Below are 21,205 nucleotides of genomic sequence, written 5' to 3'. Positions count from 1 at the left end.
CATGAATTGTAATGTTTCTGGTTTCAGACTGTCTTAGGCAACCCCCCTGTATATGAGTCAAGACCCACAGCTGGGAATTGCTGAGCTGGGGATTTGGTGTTTACATTCTGCCTGTTTACATTCAGTCTTGTTTGGTCCACCATTTTCTGACTATTCCCCCTTTCCTCCTTTTAGGAATAGTAATGTATATCTGTGCCATTGTATGCTGAAGTTAATTCACGATTCAAACTCACAGGGTTTTATTGAGACTGTGGAAGACTAATGGGGCTTCTGAAGTAGGATTCAATACATTTTGCATTACAGCAATGTCCTCTGAGCCTTTGGAGCCTGGGAGTAGAATATAGTGGTTTGAATGAGAATGTGTACCATAGGGTCAAATATCTGAACCCTGGTGGTGATTTAACAGGCTACATCTCACTAGAGGCAGGCTCTGAGGATAGTATGTAGACTTGCCTCAATTTCAGTTCACTCTCTCTGTTCATGTTTGGGGTTTAACATGTGATCTCTCAGCTCCCTGACATGATGGTCTCATCCCTCTGGAAGCACAAGCCAAAATAATCTCTTCCATAAGTTGCCTTGGTCATAGTATGTTTATTTTACAGCAACAGAAATGTAAATAATATAGACTACAAATAATTGAGGATTAAAACAATTTTTTCTTAATCTTAAAATGTTCACAATAAAATTGGGCACCAAAAAAGTTAAATATACTCAACTTCTGTGTTCCACTAAATATTTCAGACAGCGTCCCATCCTCCTGCATAGCAGAAATGCTCCTCCAGCATCTGGATCTTGGCAGCCATGTACTCATCCTACAACCAAAAAAAGGCAAGACAATAAACAACAGTTACAGCTCCCTGCCACACAATTAACTTAAAAGCACCCTGACAGATTTACAAATACAGTCTCACTTTTTTAATCCTAAAATAATTAGGCTTCACTGTTTTGATTATCATGTCTTTAAAGTAAAACTAGAGGTGACAACGGTATGTGTTGTCCAAACTGCAAACGACTTGTTTTTACTGATTATTAAAATTTTATTTGTTCACCGTATTTTCTCAAAAATTGACACATAAAAAGAAAATGTTTTACTATATACAGATGATTAACTGACAATACTATGTACTAGATACTTATATATTTTTCCCAATTCTCAGTATTACTAATAATGCTGAGATAAACTAAAATATATTAAATTGTTCTGTGCAAGAATATCTACTTCCTCAGGACAAAATCCTTGACAGTAAAATAAACTTTAAGGGTTAAAGTTTATGAACACTGAAAATACAGAGTTGGTGTATAAAGTCACATGTTATACCTGAAGCCATACCATAGAATAAAAATAACAAAAATTATCTAGACATGTAAATATCTTTAATCATTAAAACACACCTATTTCCCAGCCATCATTTTCTGCTTGCTTCCTGCAACACTGCCTCATGGTGGGTGGAACTTCTGTATGGGGAGAAAAAAATAAGTTAATTTTATACCATAATGTACTCTTCATTGATCTTCTATCAAGAGAAATGGGAAATTTGAAAATTTAAATGTCTGATTAAGGCAAGACAAAAGATTACTGTCAAGAATACCTTATCAAAATGAATTATTCTCAGGTTGCTTTATCTGTTCTATCTGTCCAGAGAACATCCTTTCTACAATTTAAGCCTCATATGTAAACACTTCTCAATTTTTCAACTGGGTCAGAGGGGTCGATGGAGAAAGAATCTATGCCCTCCTGAATAACAACATTTAACATTCACTTTGCATAAAACATCGATAAGTCCAACTAACAGCTACTTACTTTTTACTGCTAACTAGTTAAACAATCTACTAAAATATTCCCTTTATCATCTGACCTAAAACAGGCCTTAAACCATGTCATACTAGCCACTCAAGAAAACACACACAGTATAACACATTTGCCATACAAATGTATCCCAGAAGTTCATTAAAAGAACACATCATATGCTGGGCAGTGGGGGTGCACGCCTTTAATCCCAGCATTTGGGAGACAGAGGGGGATAACAGTGATGGAATAATGATCAATAATCAATACTGATCAATAATCAATAAACACTAATCAATAATTATCAATACTAATTGATAATCAATAATGATCAATAATTTTGGCACATGTTTTTAATCCCAGCACTTGGGAGGCTGAGGCAGGCAGATTTCTGAGTTTGAGGCCACCCTGGTCTACAGTGTGAGTTCCAGGACAGCCAAGGCTACATAGAGAAACGCTGTCTTGAAAAACAAACAAACAAACAAACAAACAAAAATGCATCCCCCAAGAAGTTCATTAAAAGAACACATCATAAGGGGCCGATTATTGTGATAACAAAGTTAATACATGAGGGTGAAATATAATACAGCAAGGGAGTATTACTGCAGCCCCATGCCAAGATGTGCTCTCGAGAAATTACTACATGCAAGAGGTCAGGTATAAGTAAGTTTATTGGGAGAAAGGAGAGGGGTGAGGCCTGCAGACTGGGTAGAGGCAGACAGACAAGAGCAGAGCCATGAAGGCAGAGAAGGAATGAGGGGGCAGAGGACAAAAAACACTGGCATTCATAAGGCAACACTTAACTGTACCATAAAACACCAGATTATTAAATGCTGGCATGTCTTAAGCTTCAGGCTTAGGGACTAACTAGTAAGCCAGTTAAGTCATTGTTAGATCCAAAGAGGCACAAAGTCAAATTCTTCTAGCTACAAGTTAGGCTATCACTGCATTATGGTTCATAAATACAATATTCACATAGATTTCTTTAATTATATAAGTTTATATCAAAGATTATTATATAAAGTCTTACATGCACTATGAAAGTCAAATCGGCTTTGGTAAGATTTATGAGAGTCTTTAAAACATATTTTATCAACACACATGACTCTAGTTTTTGAAATGACCTTTGATTTGGTTTCACTTTCTGACATTTGTATTAATGACATATTATATACATGAAAGATGGCTAAAGACACACAGAGGTTGTCAGCTAAGTCACTGGAGTGAGAAAGACAATTTATATGTTTTAGGGGCATATGTAAAAGACCCTGAGGATAAATTACTAATCCTGCGGACAGAAGAGTTTTGCTTTTAAACTTGCTCTAGGCATGTGCAAGGGTGTTCAGTGGTGTCCATGTTATCAAGTCCAGAATTTCCATGCTTCTCTTAAATTCTCCTTACCTAGATTATATGCCAGTCCGAAAGACTTCTTCCCTGGCCAGGCGGTGGTGGTGCACACCTTTAATCCCAGCACTTGGGAGGCAGCGGCAGGGGGATGACAGTGATGGAATAAAAATCAATAATCGATGCAAATCAATAATCAATAAATGATAATTAATAATTATAAATACTAATTGATAACGAATAATGATCAATAATTGATGGCACATGTTTTTAATGCCAGCACTCGGGAGGCAGAGGCAGGCAGATTTCTGAGTTCGAGGCCAGCCTGGTCTACAGAGTGAGTTCCAGAACAGCCAGGGCTACACAGAGAAACCCTGTCTTGAAAAAAAAACAAAAATAAATAAATAAATAAATAAAAATTAAAATTAAAAAAATTTTTAAAAAATTCATCCCTTAAGAGTCAAAGAGATTCCTATTACAAAATTACTGGTTCAAACTCTGAATCTATATACCTCCTTTTAAAAGCAAATGACTTGAGAATTCTGCTAATGTGTATGTCACAGCCATTAAATATAAATAGTGACTGAGAATGTCCCCCAGACTCAGATATTTGAACACTTGTCAGCTGGTAGTGCTGTTTGGAAGGGATTAACAGGTATGTTCTTGCTGGAGGAAGTAAGTCCCAGGAGGTGAGCTTTGAGAGGTTGAAGACTGTTGTCATATCCAGTCTGCTGCCTTTGCTTCCTGCTTTGTGGCTGAAGATGTGAGCTCCCAGCATTCTGCTGCAGCTGCCATGCCTGCTGCTTGCTGCACTTCTTCCCATCATGATTTCTATTAAACTGTAAACAAAGTTACTCTCTCATGGGAAAAGAAATGGGAAGGGGGCTTCCTCAGGTTTGCAGCTTACTTGGCAGAACACCAGAATTCTCTGCTTGAGAACATAAGCTTCCTCTGTCTCAGTCAGCTGAGAATGACAAAAACTCTAGGTTGCCTGGAAGCCAGCAAGCTGGAAGCAGTTTCCTCATGCCATTTCTCTACAAATAGTCAAATATATCTTCAGATTTAAAGCCTGGTAGTACACCTATAATTTCAGTGTCTGGGAGGTCGAATGAGAATCAGGAGTTCAGGGAAAGCTCAAGAGCTCAAGACCAGACTACAGGAACACAGTCTCAGTTGTAAATAATATATAAATAAGAAATAAAAATATAGTAATTCAGCCAGGCAGGGGTGGTACACACCTTTAATCCCAGCACTCGGGAGGGAAGCAGAGGCCAGGGATCACGGTGATGGAATAACGATCAACAATCAATGCCAATCAATAATCAATAAATGGTAATCAATAATTATCAATACTAATTGATAACCAATAATGATCAATAATTGATGGCGCACACCTTTAATCCCAGCACTCGGGAGGCAGAGGCATGTGGATTTCTGAGTTCGAGGCCAGCTGGTCTACACAGTGAATTCCAGGATAGCCAGGGCTACACAGAGAAACCCTGTCTTGAAAAACAAAACAAAGTTGTTACTTACAACTGAGGACATGAAGTATAGTGGAATCCAGGGATATCTGTAATCAGTTCAATACCTGGAATCTACACAGAAACCAGACTCCTACCAGATGCCCCTGACCTCCACTAGTTGAGGTTTAGTCTGTCACTAAGTATTATAATGCTAACTGCAGGCCCCCAAGGCCTGACTATCCCAGAGACAAGAGAGTCCACACATAGACCCAAGTGATGCTATGTGATGCTGCCCCCAAATTATTTCCAACGGCTGAATAGAGATGCCAACAGTCAATACCTGATACCTGGACAGAAGAGACAGAAGCAGCTTTTAGCATTCCAGGACTTCCCCTGCATCAAAGAAGAACCTGGAGGGGAAAAGAAGATAAAGGGAGGAAGCTGCCATGGGTTAGGTGAGTCATAAAATAATGACCATGTGGGTTGGCTAATTGAAGTTAAAAGCAGCTTAGACAAAACATGGCAAATTATATAGTGGGATTATTGGCTGGGATAGAGACATACCAGCTAAAAGACCAATATCTACTCTTATGCGAATTAAGGCTTATTGTAAATACAAAGGTTGTGTGTGTCTTTTATCTGAGAACTAAATGGCCAAAGGCAGGGTAGAAACCCTGAGTTGGGATTAAATAATTTCTACAACATCCACATATATAACTCCTGCACACTCACACACACAAAAATAATAAATGTAATTTTTAAGATTTATTTATTATATTTGTATGAGTATACTATAGCTATTTTTAGACATACCAGAAAAGGACATCAGATTCTATTACAGATGGTTGTGACCAACCATGTGGTTGTTGGGAATTGAACTCAGGATCTCTGGAAGAGCAGTCAGTGCTCTTAACTGCTGAGCCATCTCTCCAACCCAATAAATGTAATTTTTAAAGAGGGTTAAAGTACTTGTCATTAAGCATGAGGACCCAAGTTCTATCACCAGAGCCCCTGTGGTATGACAACCTCCCCACTCATTGTCCTCTGACCTCCATATAAGCACATGAACACATATAGACATACATACACAGAATAAAATAAGGTCATTATAAATTACTTACTTTATGTATTTATTAAAGGTTTTTCCCATCATCTCTTCTTGACCCAGACTCACTTCTGTCTTTGGTTGACATAACTCGTTCCCCACATCTACCTCTCCTTCCCTCATGCCTATCATGTTCGCATGTGTTTCTCCTCCCTCAATGTCCACTTTTAAATCTATATTAAACACTTTATAAACTACATTTCTGGGGACTAAACAGATTGTTTCCAGGTTAAAAGAACTTGTTGCTCATGTGGCCTGGAGTCCAAATCCCAGCATCCTTCAAACACCGGTGACTACAGCTTTCATGATTCAGACAACATCTTCTTAGGCAGAAATAATGAAAAATTGCCAGTAATTTGGAGGAATACAAACTTACAAATATATGCAAAACTTTGTCCTTTTAAAATGTAGCTCACAAAAGAGTTAGGACCTGGTCATGAATCAAAGATAAGTAAGTAAATATCCTGGTTCCTTTTGTACCATGTGACCCAACCAAGTACTATTATCTCTACAAACCTGTTTCTGAGTGTGCCAAATTTTTACGGTGCTTTTGAATATTAAATGGGAAACCACTTAGCAAAGAGTTCTGGAACACAGCCCATACATAGTAATTTGCCAATTATTATTAATTTTTGGAACAAATGTTAAAAAGACAACCAGTGTTTAACTTTCATTTTTAAGTGTCAGCCACATGGCTTAGAACCCTGACTTAAAGTTGAGACTGAGATATAAAAGAAATAATTTAATTTTGAGACTGAAAAATGCACACATTTCAACACCGTTCACAAAATTCATTATAACCCAATAATTAGTTATAGCATACCTTCTGTCCACCACTCACTGTACCATGCCTTTGTGCCAATGGATGAACACATTAATTTCCTGTGTTCAAAAATACTTTTAGTGGCCAGGAAGTGGCCTAAATTTCTACTAGAAACTAGAAACTAGAAACTCTATCTTCTGCCTTTGATCCAATTTTTAAAGATCAAATGCCTCAATATTTTTAATATGTACAATGAAATTCCCTTCTGCTTACTGTATAAGTCTATTCTTAGGCTTCTTATCTGTCATGCCAGGAATCAATCCCAGAATTCCCATGGAACCCACTTTTAAAGAATTTGAGTATATCCTGGCAAGACCTTTTCAAGTCTTCTCTAAAGCAGTTTTTCACTCAGTCTCTCTTCTGTGGAGCTTAATATCTCTGTATACTTAAATGATTACCATTATACTCCCTTCTGTCCCTAAAACCAATTAAATCAATTTTCCTCATCGCTGTCCTTTTCCTGCTTTTTGGAGGCCAGCAGCCTTTTACTGTCTGCCTCTGCCTTCCTCCAAATACTCTGTCTCTGCACAGCAAGGATTCCCAGCGCCTGTGAGCAGCTCTTCCTAATAGTTCCAAAGCACAGGAAGAATTCCCCATGTGGTTCAGGCAAAATCTGTATTCCCTTCTATCTTTAAGAACAGTTAAACCAAACTTTAGAATTCTATCCTTTGATTACCTGCTTGTAAGAAGCAGACACCTTTAGCTTTTCACATCTGGCTCCCTGCCTCAGAGCAGACATCCTGTCTCATTTCACAGCAGGGGATCCTAGCACCTGTGAGCCCAGCCAGTTCTTGTGTTCCCTTGTTTAAGTTCGCCACCTCACCCTTCCCCCCCACAGAAACTGCAGCCACCACTTGACTCACTTCCCTCTTCTTGCTGAGAAACCAATTTTTCCTCTTCCTAGACTTATATCATTGTGTGTATGTGATCAATCAAAGAATTCCTAAATTAATAGTGGATTCTTGACTGTATCTTTTTATTTATTTTTTTAATTTTCATACAATGTACTTTGATCAGGTTTTCCCCTTCCCCAAATTCTCCCAAAATGTAGTCTTGATGAGACTGACCTATACTTGAGAGGGTGAGGAATCTAGTGGGCAACTCTAGGCTTGAGATCTAGGCTAAATAACAGAAACTCAGTTCAAAGTGCAGGAAACCTCAGAAAAAGACAGGCTGCAGATGCAGTACCCACTTTTATTGAAGCCTAAAAGTTGGGAATGGGATGAGAAGTCTGAGACATTGCTACATACCCATGTCAGGTGTCTGTGTGATGGAGCAGCAGACCCAGACCCCAGTGCAGGTAAACAGAACTTAAACTCCTGTGCAAGCTTCTCCACTCTTTTTGTATCCACTCCATCCATGGATGGTGCCTACGGGGTGGGTACCATCCCACTCCTCCCTGAGCCATGTTCCAGTTGCTTCTGGAAATTCCCTCACAGACTCATAGGGAATAGTTCAAGTGTGTTTCAAACTGCTTAAAGTGACAAGCAGGTTTAAACTTCACAGGGGGTTTCATCCCAGAAGAAGCTTCTAAGGTAACACATTCATCAGCTGGGGGTTAAGCAGATGACAGGATTTCTTTCTATTTAAAAAAACAAGAGAATGGGATTAAAATAGAAAAATAGGGGAGGTGTTTTGTCCACATTGCATGTAGTTATGTCTCTGAGCAACTCAGCTTCCATCCTACTTTAAACCATTGCACTCAGCCAGCCTTATTATAAGGTACAAGCAGCATGTTTTTAAAAATGTAGCATATGTACACAGATGAGTCACAGTATCACAACACAATGGATTTAGGAGAAGCCAAACAGCAGTTCTCACAAAGGCCACACATATACAGGGACTTGATTCATGTCACATGAACTCATGGGTTCACACTGCTGTGCTCCCTTGGAAAAAAGGCAAAAACTCTACAGATTTACCCTTTGGACTCTGACAGGGTCATAATTTGGCTTCCACATGTACAGAGCCTTAACAAGTAATTTTTGAGCAGTTCTGAAGAGCTACAACTAATACACTAATGTCTTATCTGATGATTATTAAATAATAAAAAATATAAAATTAGTGACGTGCTAGCTATTGGATCACTTCAAGGAAGAGTTTACACAAAACAGACATTATAAAATTTGGTTTTTATTGATTAAAAAAATGGAAAGTCTGAAAATTGGATATTTAACCTCCTATTTACCTCAAATGGAAGCAAATGCAAGCCAAAGCGCAGGATGAAAAATGTTAATGATGTCATCACTTGCATGTCCCACAGCTTTTTGAAATCTGAAACACAACCTCCAGACCAGAATACAAACTTCAAGAGAATGGCTCGACCTCCCTAATGATGAGTCTGAAGGTATTTCCCAAAATATACAAACATGGGCTTCAACTTATTGGCAGGTGGGAAAGAAAAAAATCATGAGGTGAAGGGTCCAGTGTCTAGCTCCTGCTAACTTGCTGTGGGATCCATATCTGATCTTTCATTTACAAACTAAAGAAAAGAACACTGTGTCCTCACAGTTCACACAGGTAGGCTCCCTGGAGAGTGGCCACTACTCCACATGCAGCAGTACTTGAATGAGACAGGCTTTCCTTTTCTTCTGTGGTTAACATTCTACACACAGAAACCAGTGCATTCTTATTCTTGTATCTGTATACTGATGGTCTATTTCAGTCTTACTGTGTTTGTTTGGGATATGGTCTCACATAACTAAGGTTCGGCTTAGAACCTTTATACAGCTGAGGATGTCCTTAAACTTCTGATTCTCCTGATTCTAATTCTCAAAGATATGGACAAGCATACCAAATTTTTGCAATCCTAGAGTTTATAATTTTCAGACAAAAACTCTACTATGGAACTATGAATCCAGAGCCTTGCAGGTGACAGGAAAATGGGGATACCCAAAATGATGGTTTTGATTCTTTAGTCTTGGGGTTGGCAGCAGTCATCATCATCATGTGATAAACTGAAGTACCACATCAGGAGAAAGGAATTCTAACCAGCAACCTCAGACAAATGTTGTCTCGATACATGTGGCAAAAAGCATCCAAGTAGCAGCCTAGGCTTGGAATTAGACCAGTTGTCTATTGTAGCACCTCTGTACCAAAACTTGACATATGCATTCAGGGTCAATGTACTAAGAGACATTCACCAAAAGTTTTAACTGTCCTTCCATCTCCCAAAGAGTTCTACATGATTAATATAACAGAGCAAGTGGCTCTCATAAGTCAGCAGGGCTTGCTAGTTTCCTCCTTTCCAGAGCTGCTATGTGCCCTTAAAATACCGGTAGATGATGACATGAATGGCAAGAAATGCACCAGGCCTGGCACTTGAAAATGTTTGGGTCAGGCAGTGGTGGTGCACATCTTTAATCTCAGCATTTGGGAGGCAGAGGCAAAGTTCGAGGCCAGCCTGGACTACAGACTGAGTTCCAGGACAGCCAGGGCTATACAGAGAAACCCTGTCTCAAAATAAACAAATAAAAAAAGAAATGAAATGAGAAGAAAAGAAAAGAGAAAAGAAAATGTTTGGAAAAGCATGCACTCAATGCAATGTTATCTGTCTTTCATTCTATTAAGAAACATAAGCAAAATAGTCCTGAGAGGAATGAAATATACCTGTAAATACAAAGTTAGATGGTTGTTCATGAAATAGTGGTCACCGGAAGTGTCATTTTGTTTTGTTTTGTTTTTTGGTTATTTTTTTTTGAGACAGGGTTTCTCTGTGTAGTCCTGGCTGTCCTGGAACTCACTCTGTAGACCATGCTGGCCTAGAACTCAGAAAACCACCTGTCTCTGCCTCCCAAGTGCTGGGATTAAAGGCTTGTGCCACCACCACCTGGATCATTTATTTTTAAATCATATTTTCTGTTGGAAAATAAGAGTTGGGAAAGTATTACTTCTACTCTTATTTACTTCATCTTCAAGTGAAGAAAGCATGAAATTGTTCAGTGGCTATACATGACTGTAATCTCAACAATTGGGGTGTCCCAGATGTAGGAGAATCAAGAGTTCAAGGTCATCTTTGGTCATGTAGCCAGTTGTCTGGATACAAGGATACAAAAGAACTTGACCCTGCTGTCCAATACCAGGTAAGGTGTTGATGTGTATACACTCTGCCTAAGAAGCAGCACAGGTCCAGCTCAAGCTGACAGCTCTGAGAAGTCCCAGCCTTGGTCCACTCAATTTGCCATGAATGGGAATCTCAGACAGATTTACTGCTACTTTGGGCAAATAGATAATGAGGAGTTCAGTTTGTCACAAACACATTTAAAGAATAAAAACACTTTCAGAACATAATAAAGTTGAGGTAATCCTTTCTGAAGTTCTTAGTGCCTGGAGCTGCCAGAAACTGTGGCATTCTGCAACCTTCAGGAGCCAATTTACATTGTAGGCTTAAAACTTACATTAGTTTAAACAAACAAAACATAAACAAACAAAAAATGTTTAAACCAATGGGTCACTTCAGTTGTGAACTGTGTTAAGAATTAATATTATGAAAATACATTAAACCTTAAAATTTTAAAGGTTCTAGTAGCAGAAGAGATAGAGGATTAAAACAACAAACAAGCTGTCTCGAGCCCAGTATGTTATCTGTCATGAGCAGGTTGTGATAAGGGTTTAGGGTCCCAGTGGGAAGAGGAGGGACAGGTCGTCTCCACTCAGGAATCATATACAGGATTGACTGTGAGATGGTCAGTTCCCCGAGAGGGGAGAGAGTATGCCAGAGACAGAGGTTTGGTATTTAATTGCTCTTTAATAATGCACAACAAACAATATATTATCACCAATGCTAAAGCTATTGTAACACCGAGATATTGCCACATTTCCTATGCATTGACTCTATCAATATCAATACAATAAAATGAGCACATGCTTCTGTGCATCTCTTCATCCACATCTTTAATTTTAAAATATGGCTGTCTAATCCTTTAACCCTAACTCAAACCCTGCTTGCTGTGGGGCATATATCTTAATTACACCTTTTGAAGTGAGAAACCCTTTATTAATCTTGCTCTTTTGAGATGTTCAGATCCACCTTTAATCTGGGCTACAGATTCTTTTGACAACCTACATATATAAAGGACATTGGACAGGTGGTGTTTTTGGCTTTGTTTTTAGTATTTGCCCTACTTTTTTACAAAACAAAGGTGATTTGTTTGTTTATTTGTGTTTTAAAACTGGTATTAGTAAGTACTTATAATTATTAGTAAGTACTTATAATTAAGTACTTATATTAGTAAGAATTCTTCAGAATTCTGGTATTCACTGAAGATCAGCTGTAATATCCTGCAACATGAAATCAACCAGCCCTTGAGTTTTCTAATTTACCTTGTCCAACAGCCTTTATTGGGACATTCTATTACATAACCTTTCTGTATACAAAGATTCATTCTCTTTATGATTTAAGCTATGATAATCTACAAAATGTGTACTAATACAACTGTTGTTTTTCTCCACTTTTCCACTAATGAAGATGTGCTGCCTACCAATAGTGCTCAACTGTGTTTCTCTTATGTTTCTGCCTTTTCTCCAGGGTTGATTGATACCTGTCATCTGGTGGAAGGAAGCTGCAGTTTCCCTGAGCCCAGCATGAAGCCACAAAACAAGACTCTTGTTTCCTAAAATTCCTCTTTAATGTTAATGGTGTTAACATTCTGTCTAAAACTCTACCTCACTGTTACCTGGTGACAGCCAGGTATCCTCCCCACAGCTTTCTCTCTTTAAAGAGAGATTGAATGTGTTCTATGTGTGTGGGGTAAAGGGATGTCTCAGCAGACTCTTGCCTCAGGCTGAGATATCTCTTCTCCCTAAGGAACCAGCCACAAGACAGTATAAGTATAGTATAGAATATAGTTTATTTAGGACATTGGGAGGGGAGTTAAGAGGGTAGTAGAGACAGAAAAAGGCAGAGAGAGGCAGAGAGTAGAGAAGTAGAGGCCAGGCATGAGCATGTGGAGAGAGAGAGTGGGGGGGGGGAAGGGAAGAGCCCAAGAGGGCAAGAGAAAGAGAATAAAAGGTCAAGAGATCAAAAGAGAGGAAGGGGTAAGCAGCCACCTTTACAGGGGGTCAGGCTTACCTGCTCTTGCCAGGTAACTGTGGGGAGGAGCACACCTGGCTGTTGCCAGGTAATTGGGGTGAAGTTTAGACAGAATGCTAAGAAAAAACTGGGGCATCCTTCCACTTGTGGTTCAAATTGATACCTTCACTGCACACTGAGTACTGGGCAGGTGAGAAACTGTTCACCTTGATTACACGAAGAAGAAGGCAAGTGCTGTGAGGAAATCTTAGGTAAGGTCTGGAGTCAGGTCCTGGTAAGTGCAGGATCATTGTTCTTGGGGCAGAACAGCTGGCAGCTTAACAGCCAGAGCTGGAATGATGGGTTCTCCCCCAGGGCTTGGTGGGGTGAGATTCCTCTTTGAAGACAGAAACAAATGCTAATTGGGTGTAAACCACTCCTGAGCTCTTGAAAAGGTCTGATCCTGGCCCAGAGGTACACTTTAACCTTGAGGAGTGGTAAGACTCACTGGCCAATCAAGGCTCCCAGGCAGATCTGCCAATCAGACAAGGAGGCAGGTTCTTCCCAGTGTTATTTTGCAAGTTTGCTGTGCAGGCTTGAATGGTCATCTGTGCCCTGCTCTGAGCTCTGCTGTGGGTGCTGTGTGGAGACATCAGGGAAACTCTGAAATCGAGTCATGGTGAGCACAGGATCACTGCCCACAATTGGTAGGAGCAGGCGGCTGAGCAGTGGGAGCTGGGGTGCTGGGTCCTCTCTGGAGCTGCATGGGAAGCATCAGCCAGATGTGACCACCTGTGAGGCCACTGGTGATGCCCCTCATGTGTTAGATCAGGAGGTGACCTCTGAGTAACTTCATGTAAAATCAGCTGTCATGGCAGATTCTGAATCTGCCCCAACATTTGGACCAGTTGCTTTATTATAAAAACCTGGGTGGTTTCTCTGACTCTGCAGCACATGTGTCCATACCCTTCTGTCTTTTACAGTATACATTAAGATGACAGGCACAGCTGGGCAGTGGTGGCTCATGCATTTAATCACAGCACTTGGGAAGCAGAGGCAGGTGGATTTCTGAGTTTGAACCCAGCCTTTCTACAGAGTGAGTTCCAGGACAGACAGAAGTACACAGAGAAACCCTGTCTCAAAAACAAACAAACAAACAAACAAACAAAACCTGTTTTTAAGAAGACAGGCATAAATCTAATAGATCTGCTTTCATACATTACTTGTTTTAGTTTTGTTTAGTTTTTCTTAATTTTTTCCATTGCAGATTTTTATGTTGCTTTACTTTTATGTTTAGTGTTTGATTATTATGAGGTAAAGGGACTGTTTTTCCCTCCAATCTCTTGGGTCTTTTGGATGCTTCTTGTACATTAACATGCATGTTCTTTGGTTTAGGAAAATTTGCATTATTATTTTATTGAAAATATTTTCTAGACCTTTGTGCTGAGATTCTTCTTCCTCTATTCCAATCATCTGTAGTTTTCCCTTCTCATATGTTTCAGAGGTCCTGGTTGTTTAGGGTTAGGAAAGTTTTAGAATCCATTTTTATTTGTTGACCAATTTATTCATTTTGTCCTATTCTTCTTTAATGTCTGAGACTCTTCTTTCCTGTTCCCTGGGTGAACCTTGCCTCTGCAGTTGTCAGTGCACAGGTAATTTTAATGCTCTGCTCTCAGGGACTTAGCAACTGCTAAAGTCATTCCCTGCCTCCATCACCTGCTGCTGTTGTCAGGTGTGCTTTATATACACGAACCACCAGCTACACAGCACTCTCTGTTTGTTCCCAGTCTCTGTTCTCTGCACATGCCCCCTCTATTCTCTTTCTCTACTCTCAGGGCTCTCTTTCTGCTTCCTGTCTGTGTGCCTGTCTGCAGGTCCTCTTCTGTGCCTCTATCCCTTCCCCAGGTTCTCACTCATCTCCCTTCCCCCAAACAATGTCTTTTTTTTTTTCCGGTTTTTGAGACAGGGTTTCTCTGTGTAAGCCTGACTATCCTGGAACTCACTCTGTAGACCAGGCTGGCCTCAAACTCAGAAATCCACCTGCCTCTGCCTCCCAAGTGCTGGGACTAAAGGCATGTGACACTACCACCTGGCTAAACAATGTCTTTTGTACCATATCTGTTTAATGTTTTTATTTCTCAGGACCTGCTGTGTTAGGATAGCTTGGATATTTTGGTGACATATTTTCCTGGTTATTATTTATTATATTCCTATGCTGGTGTCTAGGCCTCTAGGTTTAAGGTGATTATAGATTTACGTACTGATTTCTGCATTTCTCTTGCTTGGTTGGACATTTTGTTCCTAGGTTGCTGTTTGATATCTGGATTTACAAAGAGAGTTGCCTGAGTGTTGCTTCTTTTACTTACGTGTTTGGTGGGTATGCTCAATAGGGAATGCTTGCTACTGTTGGGAGCAGGGAGAAGAGGTGGGCAGGAAGAGATGATCTTAGCATCCTCAAGGAGACATAGTCAGGACAGAGGTAAAGCTGCCTCTGGTGTTTAGTACAGTGCTAGGGGAAACTGTGATCATTACATCTGGGATAACAGACAGTGTGGTAGATTTATAGAAAGCTTACCTTGTGTCTTGGCAGGTAAAGCAGTGATTGAACAGGGACTGTCTGCCCAAGAGGGGCTGAGACACAGGGATGAGGCAGGAAAGGAAGGACAGGTGGGGATTGTCTACCTTACCTATAAGAGGCATGCACAGGGGGAGAGGCAACTTCCACTGGTATTCTGTCTCAGAGTAAGTGCCACTGATATTAGGATCTGCAGTAAGAGATAGTGAGGTAGGTCTTTGGATAAAGTACCTTTTCTACTGCAGTGCATGGCTTGTGGTTGAACAGGAGCATCTTTCAATAATAAGGACCTCAGGCACAAAGATGAGTTTGTAAAGCCCAATCAATTCTGTTTTAGAGAGTGCACGAAGTGTATTTGAGCAAACATCCTATGACAATCCCCCCTTGTCAACAGCCAGTCAAGGTACAACTGCAGGGTTAAGCTTCATGTAGATAACTAATTCACCTTACAGAGAAAAAGTTAGTCTACACATCATGGTTGTCAGATGGTTTTGCCCCATTGATTGGTTCCTGCAGATTATGCTGGACATGTAGTTTTGAAAATATTAAGTTGATGACCTGTATGTTAATGTCTCAATCTTTCTGTAACTACAATAAATACCCAGCACCCCTAGACTTGGTCTCTCAGTTTTGATCTCATGTGAGGGTGACTGGTAAGAATTTTTATTACAGAACTCATAATAAAGACCTCCCTGCGTTTGCATTGCAATGGGCTCCTTGTTGGTCTTTGGGGTCTCTGTGAGTTGGACATAATATCTTAGTGTATTGACCCAAGATCCTCAGGACTCCCAAACAAAAGATTGAAAGGCTGTTTGTTAACATGCACCATTGTTGTTTTTGGGTCAGTGGCTTGCCTGCTAGATTTGTGTCTGTGTGCCTTGGTTTTCAGGTTTTTCTTGAGTATATGTGGAGGGAGATGACTAAATTGAATGTGAAACCCTGCTACAGTGGATACACTGGAGAGTCATAGCCCCAAAGTGCTTCAAAGATGTTCCAGAGACTGGTATTCAGGACAGTATGCTTCTGGTCTAAATTTCTGGGAAGGTTAAAGCAGACTTCGAACCCTGCTACAGGGCTCACACCTGCTGCCATCCTGTTTTCTTTTTTCTTCTTCTTCTTTTTTTTAAATGATTTATTTTTATTGTCTTTTTTGTTTGTTTGTTTGTTTGTTTGTTTTTGTTTTTCGAGAAGGGGTTTCTCTGTGTAGCCCAGGCTGTCCTGGAACTCATTCTGTAGACAAGGCTGGCCTATGCCATCCTGTTTTCATTTTCTCCTCTGTACAAGTGGTGGAATCTGCTGGGTAGCCTTTACCGCCCCCTTGTGGCTGTCTGTTATGTGTGTAGCACTTTATTATTCTGTGACTGAGGAAATGAGACTGTTTCCATTCCAGTTGATTTAGTTACTGACCCCTCACCTTGGGTTAAATCCTTCTTACCAACAAAACTAATACCCATTGACTAGTCCATGACAGAAAACTCTTCAAGACAGCATCCAGGGCACAATCACTTTCTTTCTACCTTGTTTTACAGGGTGGAAAGGACAAAGACCTCATTTTCCCTCCCCTTTCATTCTACCCTCTGCCCAGTCTATATGTGACTCCGTAGTTTTGGAGTTGTCATTAGATGGAAGGTTGTTCTTCATTCCAACAGAGTTAGCATATCTTCCTTGGACCAGAGATCCTGTCCTTTGGGGAGGCCATTTCCAAGTCTGTGGGGTAATCTGCTTCTCTATCCACCTTCCAGCTGTTTTAGCCACATCTTTGGTAGCACTGGCCTGGGAACCCAGGGTTAAAGACACCTCACCCCAGGTCAGCACAGCCTCTGAGCTCCCCATTCCAGTGTATCCTTCCCTGCTCTGAACCAGATGCCCTCCCTATTTTGTCCTGGCTTAGCCACAACTCCAAGTCCCTCGTGGGGTTGCAGGGGCTCCTGTAATTGATATGGTTAAATCATTGGATTTGTTTTATAACGACTTCCTCATTTTTGTGTCTGTGACATAGTTGTCTTAAGTTCTCAGCATTTCAGATCTACAGTCATCTGAGAGACCCTCAATCGAGGGTGTGCCCTCATCTGAATGGCTGGTTTCTATGTCTGTGAGAGATAGTGTTGATGATTGATTAGGAAGGCTCTTCCACTGAGGGTGGCAATATCCCTAAGCAAGTGGTCCTGGGCTGGATGAGAGAGCAGGATGAGCATGAGACAGTGACCAAGCAAGAGAGCAAGCCAAGAGACAGTGTTTGTCCATGCTTTTTGCTTTCAGTTACTAATCTAAACTCCCAAAATGATGGACTGTGATCTGACAGAACCATGTACAACAGCCACTTATTACCTGAGATGCTTTTGCTCAGAGCATTCAATCACAGCAGCAGAGTAGCAAGTTAGAACAACAGCAACAACAAAATGGTATCCAGATGTGATTATGCTGCTGGACAGAATCTATGTTCCCTTTTGAAGGAATGTGGAGAATATCAGATATTGAGATGGCAAAGTCATAGAAAGCTGTACATGGATCTTAATCAGTTGTTCTCATAGGACATGGAAGCTTGGGGTGTTGACAGTAATGCAGCCAAAGGTAGCTGAGGTCGTGCTTGTTCAGTGGAAAATAGACTCTGAGAAAATTTTAGTTAGAGGTCATTTGTGTGATAGTTTTGTCAAAAATCTTCCCTACTTTGGCTTATTCCCTGAGACATTGAGTAGGGTAAAATTTAAAACTAATATGCTGATTTGTATATTTTTATTTTATTTATATGTATTGTTTACTTTTCCCATTTATTTATATATTTCATTATATCTCAGTTACTACCCCCTCCCCATTCCATCTTCCACAGTACCTCATGCCTGACTCCTTTTTTTTCCCCAGGGAGGGTTGGGGGCCACTTGAGTATCCCCAGTCATGGCATGTCAAGTCTCTACAGGGTTAAGCACATCCTCTCCTACTGAGGTCAGACATGCCAGCCAAGTATGGGGAACAGTGTGGACAGACAGGCAACACCTTAAAGGACATCCCCCATTCCAGTTGTTGGGGAACCCATGTGAAGACTGAGTAGCACATGTAGTACATATAATACTGGGGACCTCTGTCCATCCTGTGTATACTCTTTGGTGGGTGACTCAGTCTCTGAGAGTCTCCTAGGGCCCAGCTTAGTTAACTCTGATGGTCTTCTTATGAACTTCCTGTTTTAAAGGCAAATAGTTGGGCCTGTCTTACACTTTCAGGTGTTTAGTTCATGACCAACATAACAGGTAATAGGGACCAACTGAAGAAGGCATCACTGATGCTAACTCAGTCCTGGCAGGACAAATTTAAAATATAAATTAAAAATAAAATAAATAAAATAAAATATAAAGTATAAAATAAAATAAAGTTTAAAATTTAAAATATATAATAAAATAAAATGTAAAATATAAAACATAAATATAAAATATAATATAAATACAATTTTAAAATATAAATTACTAAAATAAAGTAAAATATAAAGTATAAAATAAAGTTTAAAAATCAAAATATATAATAAAATATGAAATGTAAAATATAAAATTTAAATTCAAAATACAAAAATAAAATATAAAATATATCAAATATAAAATATAAAGTATAAAATATAAAATAAAAAGTAAAATATAAAATAATATAAAAATAAAATAGAAATATAAAGTATAAGTATAATAATATTTTAAATTTTATATTTTATTTTTAATTTTAGATTTTATATTTCTAATATCTTAGAAAAAACTTTCCCTGGTATGCAATACCTAATAAGGTAATAGGACCCGATAATGGACACATCTTTGTTGCCCAGGTAAGTCAGGAACTGGTCGCCCAGCTGGGGATGAATTAGAAATTGTGCATTTAGGCCCCAGATTTTAGGACAGGTAGAGAAAATGAATAGAACTCTAACAGAGACCTGGACTGACTTGGCCTTGGAGACTGGTGGGAGTGATTAGACAGTACTCCTTCCCTTTGCCTCATTCCAAGTTCAGAACACACCCGGGACTGGTTAAATCCTGTGTGGGAGCTGCCACTGCTCACTGAGACAGGGGGGCACTCAATCCTTTTCTTCTTTTCTTTTTTTTTCTTTTTTTCTTTTTTTATTCCTTTTTTCTCTTTTTTCTTTTTTTATTCTTTTTTCCCCTTTTTCTTTTTTCCTTTTTTCTTTTTTCTATTTATCTTTCTTTTGTCTTTTGTTCTATTTATTTTCTCTTCTTTCTTTTTTCTCTTTCTTTTTTCCTTTTTTCTTTTTTTCTTTTTTTCTATTTTTCTTTCTTTTTTCTTTTGTTCTATTTATTTTCTCTTTTTTCTTTTTTCTTTTTTCTCTTTCTTTTTTCCCTTTTTCTTTCTTTTTTTCCGTGTGTTTCTTTTTTTGTTGGATTTTCTTTTTTTTGTGAATTTTCTTTTTTCTTCATGGCACTCAATCCTAATATTGTTCTTTCCAAGTCCCTGTTTGCCCACATGAAAGCGTTCAAGGTGGCTCAACATATGAGACCGGAGGCCTGAGCACCAGTTCCAAGCAGGAAACGCAGTCTGACATCACTGAGCTGGAAACTTGGAACCCAGCTGAACGCACCTGATGACGACCCCAGCCTCAACCCCAGATACACGGGCTCTAGTGGCCGACTTTGTAGGCTACAAGCTAAGGCAGAAGGGTTATGTCTGAGGAGCTGGCCCAGGAGAAGGCCCAACAGCTGACCCGCTACACCAAGCCATGTGGGCGGCTGGAGATGAATTTGAGACCCGCTTCCGGCGCACCCTCTCTGACCTGGTTGCTCAACTACACGTGACCCCAGGCTCAGCTCAACAATGCTTCATCCAGGTTTCCGAGGAACTATTCGAAGGAGGCCCCAATTGGGGCCGTCTTGTGGCATTCTTTGTCTTTGGGGCGGCCGTGTGTGCTGAGAGTATAGACAAAAACTTAGAGCCATTGGTGAGGCAAATACAGGATTGGATGGTGGCCTATCTAGAAATACACCTGGCTGACTGGATCCACAACAATGGCGGCTGGACGGAGTTCACAGCCCTGTATGGGAACAGGGACCTGAAAAAGACATGGTGTCTACAGGAAGGAAACTGGATGTCAGTAAAGACAATACTGACGGGGGCCGTGACACTGGGGGCCCTGATATCTGTAGGGGTCTTTCTTACATTGGTTTTTCTTCATCCAGGCTGCTGAACTTTTGTTAGAGAAAGGGTAAGTGCTGTTCAGATTTTAGTGTTACACCATCAATACCGAACTTTAGGTCAGGAAAACGAAAGTTATGATGATACTGAAGTTTAAAATTTCTAAAAATTTACGTTAGAAGTGGGGTGGGAGCGGGCCTATGAATAGTTACATTTTTATGATTAAAAACCTAATGGAATATTAACAATGTGGTAAAGCCTTTGCATGTCATAGTTTTTTATACATACACAAAGAAATCACACTGGAGAGAATCCTCATTAATGTAATCACTGGGGGAAAACTGACAATTCACTTTTATCTGCGACTACACAATAGAACACATTCAAGAGAGTGACTCAGTGTCATCAAGGTGCTGAGCCCTTGCACTGCACAGTCATCACCCATTACATAAAAGAACATATACTGGAGAGAAACTGAATGTCATGAATGAGGTAAAGCCTTTCCAGGACACAGTCATCTCTGAATACACAAAAGAAAATGTGCAGAGTGAAATTTATAAATGTAGTCAATGTGATAAAGCCTTTGCATGTCACTGTACTCTCCACACACTCAAAGGAACACATGCTTTAGAGAAACCTTACAGATGTAATGAATGTGGTAAAGCCTGTGCATATCTCTGTAGTCTCCAAAGACATAAAAGAAAACAAACTGAGCAGAAACCTTTTTGATTGTTCTAAAGTTGGGAAATCGTTTACATGCCACAGTGGTTTCTGAATACAGAAATGAACACATATGAGATAGAAACCATCTGAAAGTAATTAACATGTTAAAGCTTCTGCACGTCCTAATCATATTTAAATGCATGAAAGAATTCATAGTTGAAGTAAACTGTGGCGATTTAAATATTCTTGACCCTAAAAAGTGGCAATATTAAGAGATGTGCCTTGTGGGAGTAGATGTTACCTTTTGAAGGAAGTGAATTA

At 39.7% G+C, this 21,205-nt stretch overlaps 1 pseudogene; it reads left to right on the top strand.

Annotated features, from left to right (window-relative positions):
* Window positions 1-19,673: 19,673 nt before the first annotated feature.
* On the top strand, window positions 19,674-20,273 carry LOC117695997 (bcl-2-like protein 2 pseudogene; annotated as a pseudogene).
* Window positions 20,274-21,205: the final 932 nt, after the last annotated feature.

This window comes from Arvicanthis niloticus, assembly GCF_011762505.2.
Source record: "Arvicanthis niloticus isolate mArvNil1 chromosome Y unlocalized genomic scaffold, mArvNil1.pat.X SUPER_Y_unloc_2, whole genome shotgun sequence".
NCBI lineage: Eukaryota > Metazoa > Chordata > Mammalia > Rodentia > Muridae > Arvicanthis > Arvicanthis niloticus.
This window is presented reverse-complemented; position numbering and strand designations above follow the sequence as displayed.